Genomic DNA, 7,088 nt, shown 5'->3' on the forward strand with positions numbered 1-7,088 from the left:
TTGTAGATGGTGAACAGGCTTTGGGTAGTCAGGTGGCGAGTTACTTGCCTACAGCTGGTTCAGCTTCTCCTTAATGGTAACCCCCAAGATGTTGATGGTGGAGGATTCTGTGATGATAATGCCACTGAATGTCAAGCGGAGATGGGTTGGTTTCTCTTTTTGGAGATAGTCATTGCCATGTAATTGTGTGGTGTGAATTTTACTTGCCACTTATCATTCCAAGCCCGAATGTTCTCCAGGTCTTGCTGCATATGGACATGGACTGTTTCAGTATCTGAGAAGTCACAAAGCAGTGACACAGAGGTGAACTGGCATTCCACCTCTGGATCATTGACACTCCCCGGCATACTGAGTGTGTTTCCCCTGAAAGACTGGACTTACTCGTGTACCATAAGACAGGAACGACACTATGTGCAGGTCACTCTGAAGCACAGTAAATGTGCAGCACAGCACCTGCTGGGATGCAATGGTGAGGGGCCATTCAGCAACTGAAAGCAGCATTCACCCATCACAGAAAATGGCGTTCGAGTGCTTGTGAACTGGATGCCTCAATGTGGACTTGGCTGCCTGGTGTTGCTCCTTACATGGGTCTATTACCTTGCCTCACATTTCATGGGCACCCTTTAATTGATGCTGAGCTTCTATTTTCCAACTCTAAACACCACTCACTTTTTCCAGACCACAGCAGATCAAATCTCTTACTGCACTGGATCCACATTCTTGCAACAACCCTATTGGGATGCTCACAATGGCTGTTACCTCCAGGCAATGCCTTCTTGGTGAGACGTCGTGGCTTCCTCCTCAGCTGCTGGAATCAGGACCTGTCCCCTTTCTGTGACGGCTTGCAGGCCATTTCCAAGGAGGTGTCGCTGAAATGGAGTGACCTTAAAGGAAGCAAACCCAATTCCTTTATCTTGACACAGAATTATCTTTGTTACTCACCTCTGTTAAACATTTCCTATGATTAAATGCACACAGTATATCAGATGGAATAATGCCTTAAATAACAACATCATGACTTCTCTCAGTTGTGCGCTGTTACTTGGCTAATGCAATCAAGACCCTTGACATTTTATCTGCAGCTGTGCATTGTACTTACTGTTTCTTAGATCTATCCATTATAATTCCAAAGACCTTTCCTTGATCAACACTTTCCATTTGACACACACACACATTCTTTAGATTATTTGTTCTTGTATTAACTATTTCACGTTTAAACACCCTCAGTTGCACCTGCTATGTACAGATCTAAATCATTGCAACTCTGGCTAAAGTTTTTCTCAAAATTTGCATAGTTTCCTGGTTTGATACCCTCTCAAATGTTAGAAACTTAGTTTGCTACACTTGCTTAAGTCCTTAAAAACAGCAAAGGTCTTATGACTCATTCCTGGGATACCTCATGGACACCCTGAAACAAATGTTCATTTTTAGCTTGCCCTGCAGCATGCTTCACCCATTAGGAATTTCAATATGTACCAACACAATTTTCATCCATAATTTGAGTCTTTATTCCTTGGGCAGAATTTTGATGGTTCCCCACCAGCAGATTTGCAAACCGGGTGGGGGGGAAGAGGGGAGGGGGGGGAGACCATAAAATTGTCCAGTTGGCCTGCCTGTCACCCTCCTTCCTGCCCCTGACCTGTTCATAATTTTCTGGGGGCTGGGCAAGGCCTAGGGCAGCCCATCCACCCGTGTTCAAATTGAAGCCCTTGAATGGCCAATTATTGGTCACTTGAGGGCTGTTTCCCACCCAGCCACAATTTTGCAGCCAGAAGGATTGGTTCAGAGACGGGAGGGAGGCCCAACATCATCACTCGCGCTGCAAAGAGGGGTGTATCTCATCACCAGCCCCTCTTTCCAAATGAGATAATCTCTCCGTCCCAATGTCTGTCACCCCATTGGGTGTTCCATTGTCATCTGGCCTCTCCCATCAAGACCCCACCACCTTCAGGCCTCCCCTCCTATTCCCTTCATGAGATCTCACACCTAACTCTTCCTGTGGGCTTCAGCACTTCAACTCATACCAACATCCTGGGGGTTACCATTGACTAGAAACTGATCTGGGCTAGCCATATAAATACTGTGGCTACAAGAGCAGATCAGAGGCTGGGAATCTATCAGTGGATTATTCACCTCCTGACTCCCTAAAACCTGCCCACCATCTACAAGTCAGTAGCGTGAGCGCAGCAATACTCTAGAAGCTTGACATCATCCAGGACAAAGCAGCCCGCTTGATTGGCACCCCTTACACAAACATTTACTCCCTCTACCATCAACAAACAGTGGAGCAGTGTGTACCATCTGCAAGGTGCATTGTAGAAACTCACCAAGGCTCCTTAGGCAGCACCTTCCAAACCCACAACCACTACCATCTAGAAGGACAAGGGCAGCAGATAGATGGGAACACCACCACCCAGAATTTCCCCTCCAAGCCATTCACCACCCTGACTTGGAAATATATTGCCATTCCTTCACTGTCACTGGGTCAAAATCCAGGAAATCCCTCCCTAACAGCACTATGGATATACCTACATCATTGGGACTATAGTGGTTCAAGAAGGTGGCTCATTATCACCGTCTCAAGGCCAATTAAGGATGGTCAATAAATGCTGGCCTAGCCAGCAATATCCACATCCCGTAAATGAATAATTTTTAAAACTGCAAGTGTCCCCAGCAGTGGCTAATGCTCCCTGTTGCATCACTGGAACTACAAAATTGTTGGCCAATCAGATTGGCAAGCAAAACCCAAAGAAGCAAAAACTGCAGCGGGGCAGAGAACCATGTTACCTGTAAAATTCTGCCCCTTATGTGCACTGGGGACAAGGAAAGCTCAGTACCAGGATCGTTAAAGGTAAAGATCCAACCCTCTCTGTTTTCTTTTCTTAATAAAATTTTCTATCTAGCAGCATATATTCGATGATTTATTACCTTATTCTTTAATCACTAATAATAGAGCCTTGTTGAAAGCTTTCTGAAAATCCAAGTATAAACTATCAAAAATATTTAATTTTTTGTCCCTATGCCATTAATTTCTTCCAAAGATTCCAGTAGGTTAGGTAAATAAGACTTCTCTTTTCTCAATCAATACCAGGTAAACTTTAATAAATTGTGCTTTTCAGATGCCCAGCAACTAGGGATTATATTTTCTTTTTTTACTTTCATTTTATTTGTAGAATGGAAGAATGTTGTCCACTTCATGCTCATTTATTTGTTCCTATGGCCAGGATTTTTAGGATGGCGAAGTTTCCCTTCTGAAGAGTTAGTGGCGAACACATCACTGCAGATACTGGCTGCCACTGTATCAAAGAATGAGACTCCATACTTATAAAATTTAACTTTCAATGCCAGAAAGGTTCTTAAGTTGTAATTAAGACTTACTACACCAGCAGAAATGTATTTACATCTGAATACACAAGCCTTACCTTTTCTTGATGTGTTCAGTGAGTATCTAGTGGAAGTACAACAACTTCACATCATTCTTGTGTTTCATGTTGAGGTGTCAGTGTACCAATGCTTCTGGATGAGTAAGGCAAATTGGACAGTAACTTCTAGGTTTCAGTGTATTACAGCACAGGTGTAGATGGCAGAACTTGCTGTTAGATTTGCTCCATAATAACAGCCAGTACTGATAGCCTCATTGTTATCCCTTCCACAAAATCTGAGCCAAATTAATTTGAAATAGTAATTATTTGAATTCCCACTTTCAGGTGAGAGTAGTTCTGACTGAGTACTCTTGATGGTATTTAATAGAGGCGACAGGGGTCTCACCCAATGGCTGGAGAGCCAGCGAGAGCCTCACACCACCTCTCTTCCGGAAGGTCCGTCGAGTTAAATCATAATCAGAGATTGGAAAACAACAGGTACCCACCTGACTAAATGCCTCCCTAACCGTCAAACTCACCATGTGGGAGGGTATTAAATTCTGCCCTGTGTTTTGAGAACAACTAACCCTTTCCTGCTATATCTTTATATTGTTTAGCTCCTCCACCACTGTTACTAGAAGTTAGGGTGAAATTTTCCTATAGCCTGAATCACTGGCTGGGTTTCAAATACAGAAAGAAACTTGGGGGCAATTTTTACATTTGCCAATCGTATAAAATGGGGAGATATCAGATTGGCCACTGTTAGACATCTCTCTCGATTTTTGTGTCCTTTGAAGTCAAGAGAAAAGAAAATTGAGATGTATAACAGGCGGATGATCTGATATCACCCTGTTTACACTTTCACCAAAAGTTACCCTCTCATTAAAAAAAAATCTCAGATTAACTGTTCCTAATCTTCTGATAAACTGCCTACTGTATGAGAGATCCATCAGTGGTCTGGAGTCTCAGGAAATGTATTCATCTCAGGAATAGGAAGAAAAGATGCCTGAGAAAAGACAACTATGAAATAAGTGTTCAATAACTATGTTGTTCGATCATGTTGTTCTTTGTTTAGCACATGTATTTTTGAAAAACATTGCATCATTGGAGATGTTCCTGCAATATTAAGTTCGATGTTTCATCTGCTAAGTTTCTTTCACTTGTTTTTGCATGTCTTTATACTATAATTGTACAAGCTGAACCAGCCTCAAGAAACATTGAATTGTATCTTTATTATATTTTCATAATCAAAAACACTGTAAAGTGTACGTACCTTATCTGTAACATTGTACATGAAGTGGTTTAAAAAGGATTTTTATTGAGTACCCACAATTTATACTGTTAATGAATAGTTTCTCAACCTTAGGGACCAACATTGAATTAGATACAACATGTACTTAATGAACTATTGTAATTAAATATTTAATAAAAGGAAAATCATTGAAATCAGTGAACTATCCAATTTATAAAGATTCATTTTGCCTCATTAAATATCCAATGCCCTTTCTCAAAGTAAAGCTGAAAGATTGCGATGACTGCTGTGGGTTACAGGAACAAATTACAATGATGAGTATTAGTATAAAATTTAATGTACAAGTCCCTTGAATTTTCTTAAAAGCATTTCTATTAATATTTCTGTAGAGAAAATAGAATCCAATACTCAGCCCAGAAAAATGGTCTTGAAATCCAAGTTATGCTGGTGCTGCACCCCTCAGATGGAACTTATGCCCATCGATACGGTACAGCACTGACCCTGCATGTACTTTGGTGGTTTATTAGGGAAAATCCAGTGTGAAATGGAATTATGGTGCTGGAATAAACAGTGCTACCTTTTAAAGTTCAAAGCATGGCTGAAGGAGCAACAGAGCCAACTTTCTGCCTGGTTACAGTAACTGTGAGGTATGTTTCATTGAGAACTCAGGAGAAAAATTCAAACATAGGCTTCATGTGCAAAGTGGATGAAGGTAGCAATGGCACTAGGTGCTACCTCTTTCATCTCTAGGACTAAAAACCAGTGCCAGAAGACAGTGATCTGATGAAGGCAACACACTGACTGCCCTCCCTTTTCTTCCTTGGACACCATGAGTTTCAACAGACTTTTCACAGAAGTGGATTTAAAATCAGCCTGGCTGCTCCCACCAACAGAACTGGATACACAAAGTCCACCCAGCACTGCCCAACACTCTTCTTGTGGCCCCATTAAGCACCATGTGGCCAATTAAAGCCTACACCGCAGGACTGCCGATCAATCAGTACAGCCGGAAATCATGTCCCAAGGTCAGGGTATCCAGTGACATTTGGAAGAGTGGGAGAGCGCTCGTTATTCAGGGGGTGTGGGCACCTCTGATGAGGCCGGTATTTATTACCCATCCCTGATTGCCCTTGAGAAGGTTGTGGTGACCTGCTTTCTTGAATCGCTGCAGTCCATGAGGTGTAGGTACACCCACAGTGGAGTTGGGAAGGGAGTTCCAGGACTTTGGTCCAGCAGCAGTGAAGGACCAGCAATATGTTTCCATGTCAGGATGGTGTGTAGCTCAGAGTGGAACTTCCGGATGGCAGTGTTCCCATGCATCTGCTGCTCTTGTTCTTCTAGATGGTAATGGTTGAGGGTGTGGAAAGTGCTGTCTCAGGAGGCTTGTTGAGTTCCTGCTGATGATGAGTTTCTAGAGATGTCAGGAAGGTGGCTGATGCTAGACGCACAATGGGAGGTGTGTGAAAGCCTGGCAGAATACCAGGAGGGGATGGGTACCTTTCCCAGGTCAGTGGCAGAATCCATCCCGTCCAGGCCATGAGCACTGCAATCTCCCTCCTGTGTGCATACATGACCTTCTCCATTGAGAGACTGGCAACTCTCATGAGAGCCAAATCCAGCAGACCAGCTAGTGGTTGCTGTGCTGTCCTGCATGCCATTGCCTTGTCCCTGCACTCAAGCTACCAGCTCCACAGCAAGTAGGAAATGAGGCACATGGACTCTCCACCATGTCCTCATTCCTCTCAGGTGAGCAGGGAAGAACAAATGGACCTCATAACAGCAGGTGGCCAGCATCTGACAGCCTCTGAGATCTCCTCTCAGGGTGATCATAATGCTGTCAGCCTCTCATCCGCCCCTCTGCCTGTGGCACCAGCCTAGGTGCCTGCCATTGTGCAGGACTCCCATCACCACATCAGAGCCCTCATGGCCTTGAATGGCCAGAGGATGCCCACCAAAGTCATCACAAGCAAAGGTAGGCTGCCTCCAGTTGGCAGTAATGGAGGAACACCACAGCACAGCATATGGAAAATGTTTAATTAAAGACACTATAGACACAGGAGTGAACATGGGTGAGACTTTCCATTACATGTGAAGTGTTGCAGGTATTTGTCCTTTTTTTAAAAAATCTACTTCACTTTGACCTTGAATGGATTTTATGTGGAATTAAGGCTTTGGATGTGTAAAATCTGTATTTAAAGGGCTTCCATAATAGCACTGTTTTGTGATTATGCGTACAATAGACAATGTTAATTTAGGTGACCTCACTTGTGAGGGTCACAATGGAGCCCCAGCATAGGAAGGCTTGAGATGGTGAAAGGGCTTTGTGTCTTAGGGGGCAAGGCTTTCCCAGTGAAACTCCATGGCCATTGCCTTGTTAACTGAAGTGCCAGTTACAGCCTCCCAACTTTCATCGGCACCACATCCAGGTCACCTGCATGTTCACGGCCTGCCTGGAATGCATCAGGCTGCTTCTC

At 43.5% G+C, this 7,088-nt stretch overlaps 1 protein-coding gene across 4 annotated transcripts in view; it reads left to right on the forward strand.

The window, feature by feature from the left end:
* The window catches only part of LOC121276969 (aminopeptidase Q-like), a 239,842-nt gene extending 235,014 nt beyond the window's left edge, over positions 1-4,828 (forward strand). For 3 of the 4 annotated variants that reach the window (XM_041185720.1, XM_041185717.1, XM_041185718.1), the window contains one exon: positions 3,174-4,828. The gene's annotated coding sequence lies outside the window, so the exon portion shown is untranslated. The remainder of the gene's footprint in view (positions 1-3,173) is intronic. The other variant, XM_041185719.1, reaches the window with a different exon arrangement.
* The last annotated feature ends 2,260 nt before the right edge of the window (positions 4,829-7,088 follow it).

This window comes from Carcharodon carcharias, chromosome 4, assembly GCF_017639515.1.
Source record: "Carcharodon carcharias isolate sCarCar2 chromosome 4, sCarCar2.pri, whole genome shotgun sequence".
NCBI classification, from domain to species: domain Eukaryota; kingdom Metazoa; phylum Chordata; class Chondrichthyes; order Lamniformes; family Lamnidae; genus Carcharodon; species Carcharodon carcharias.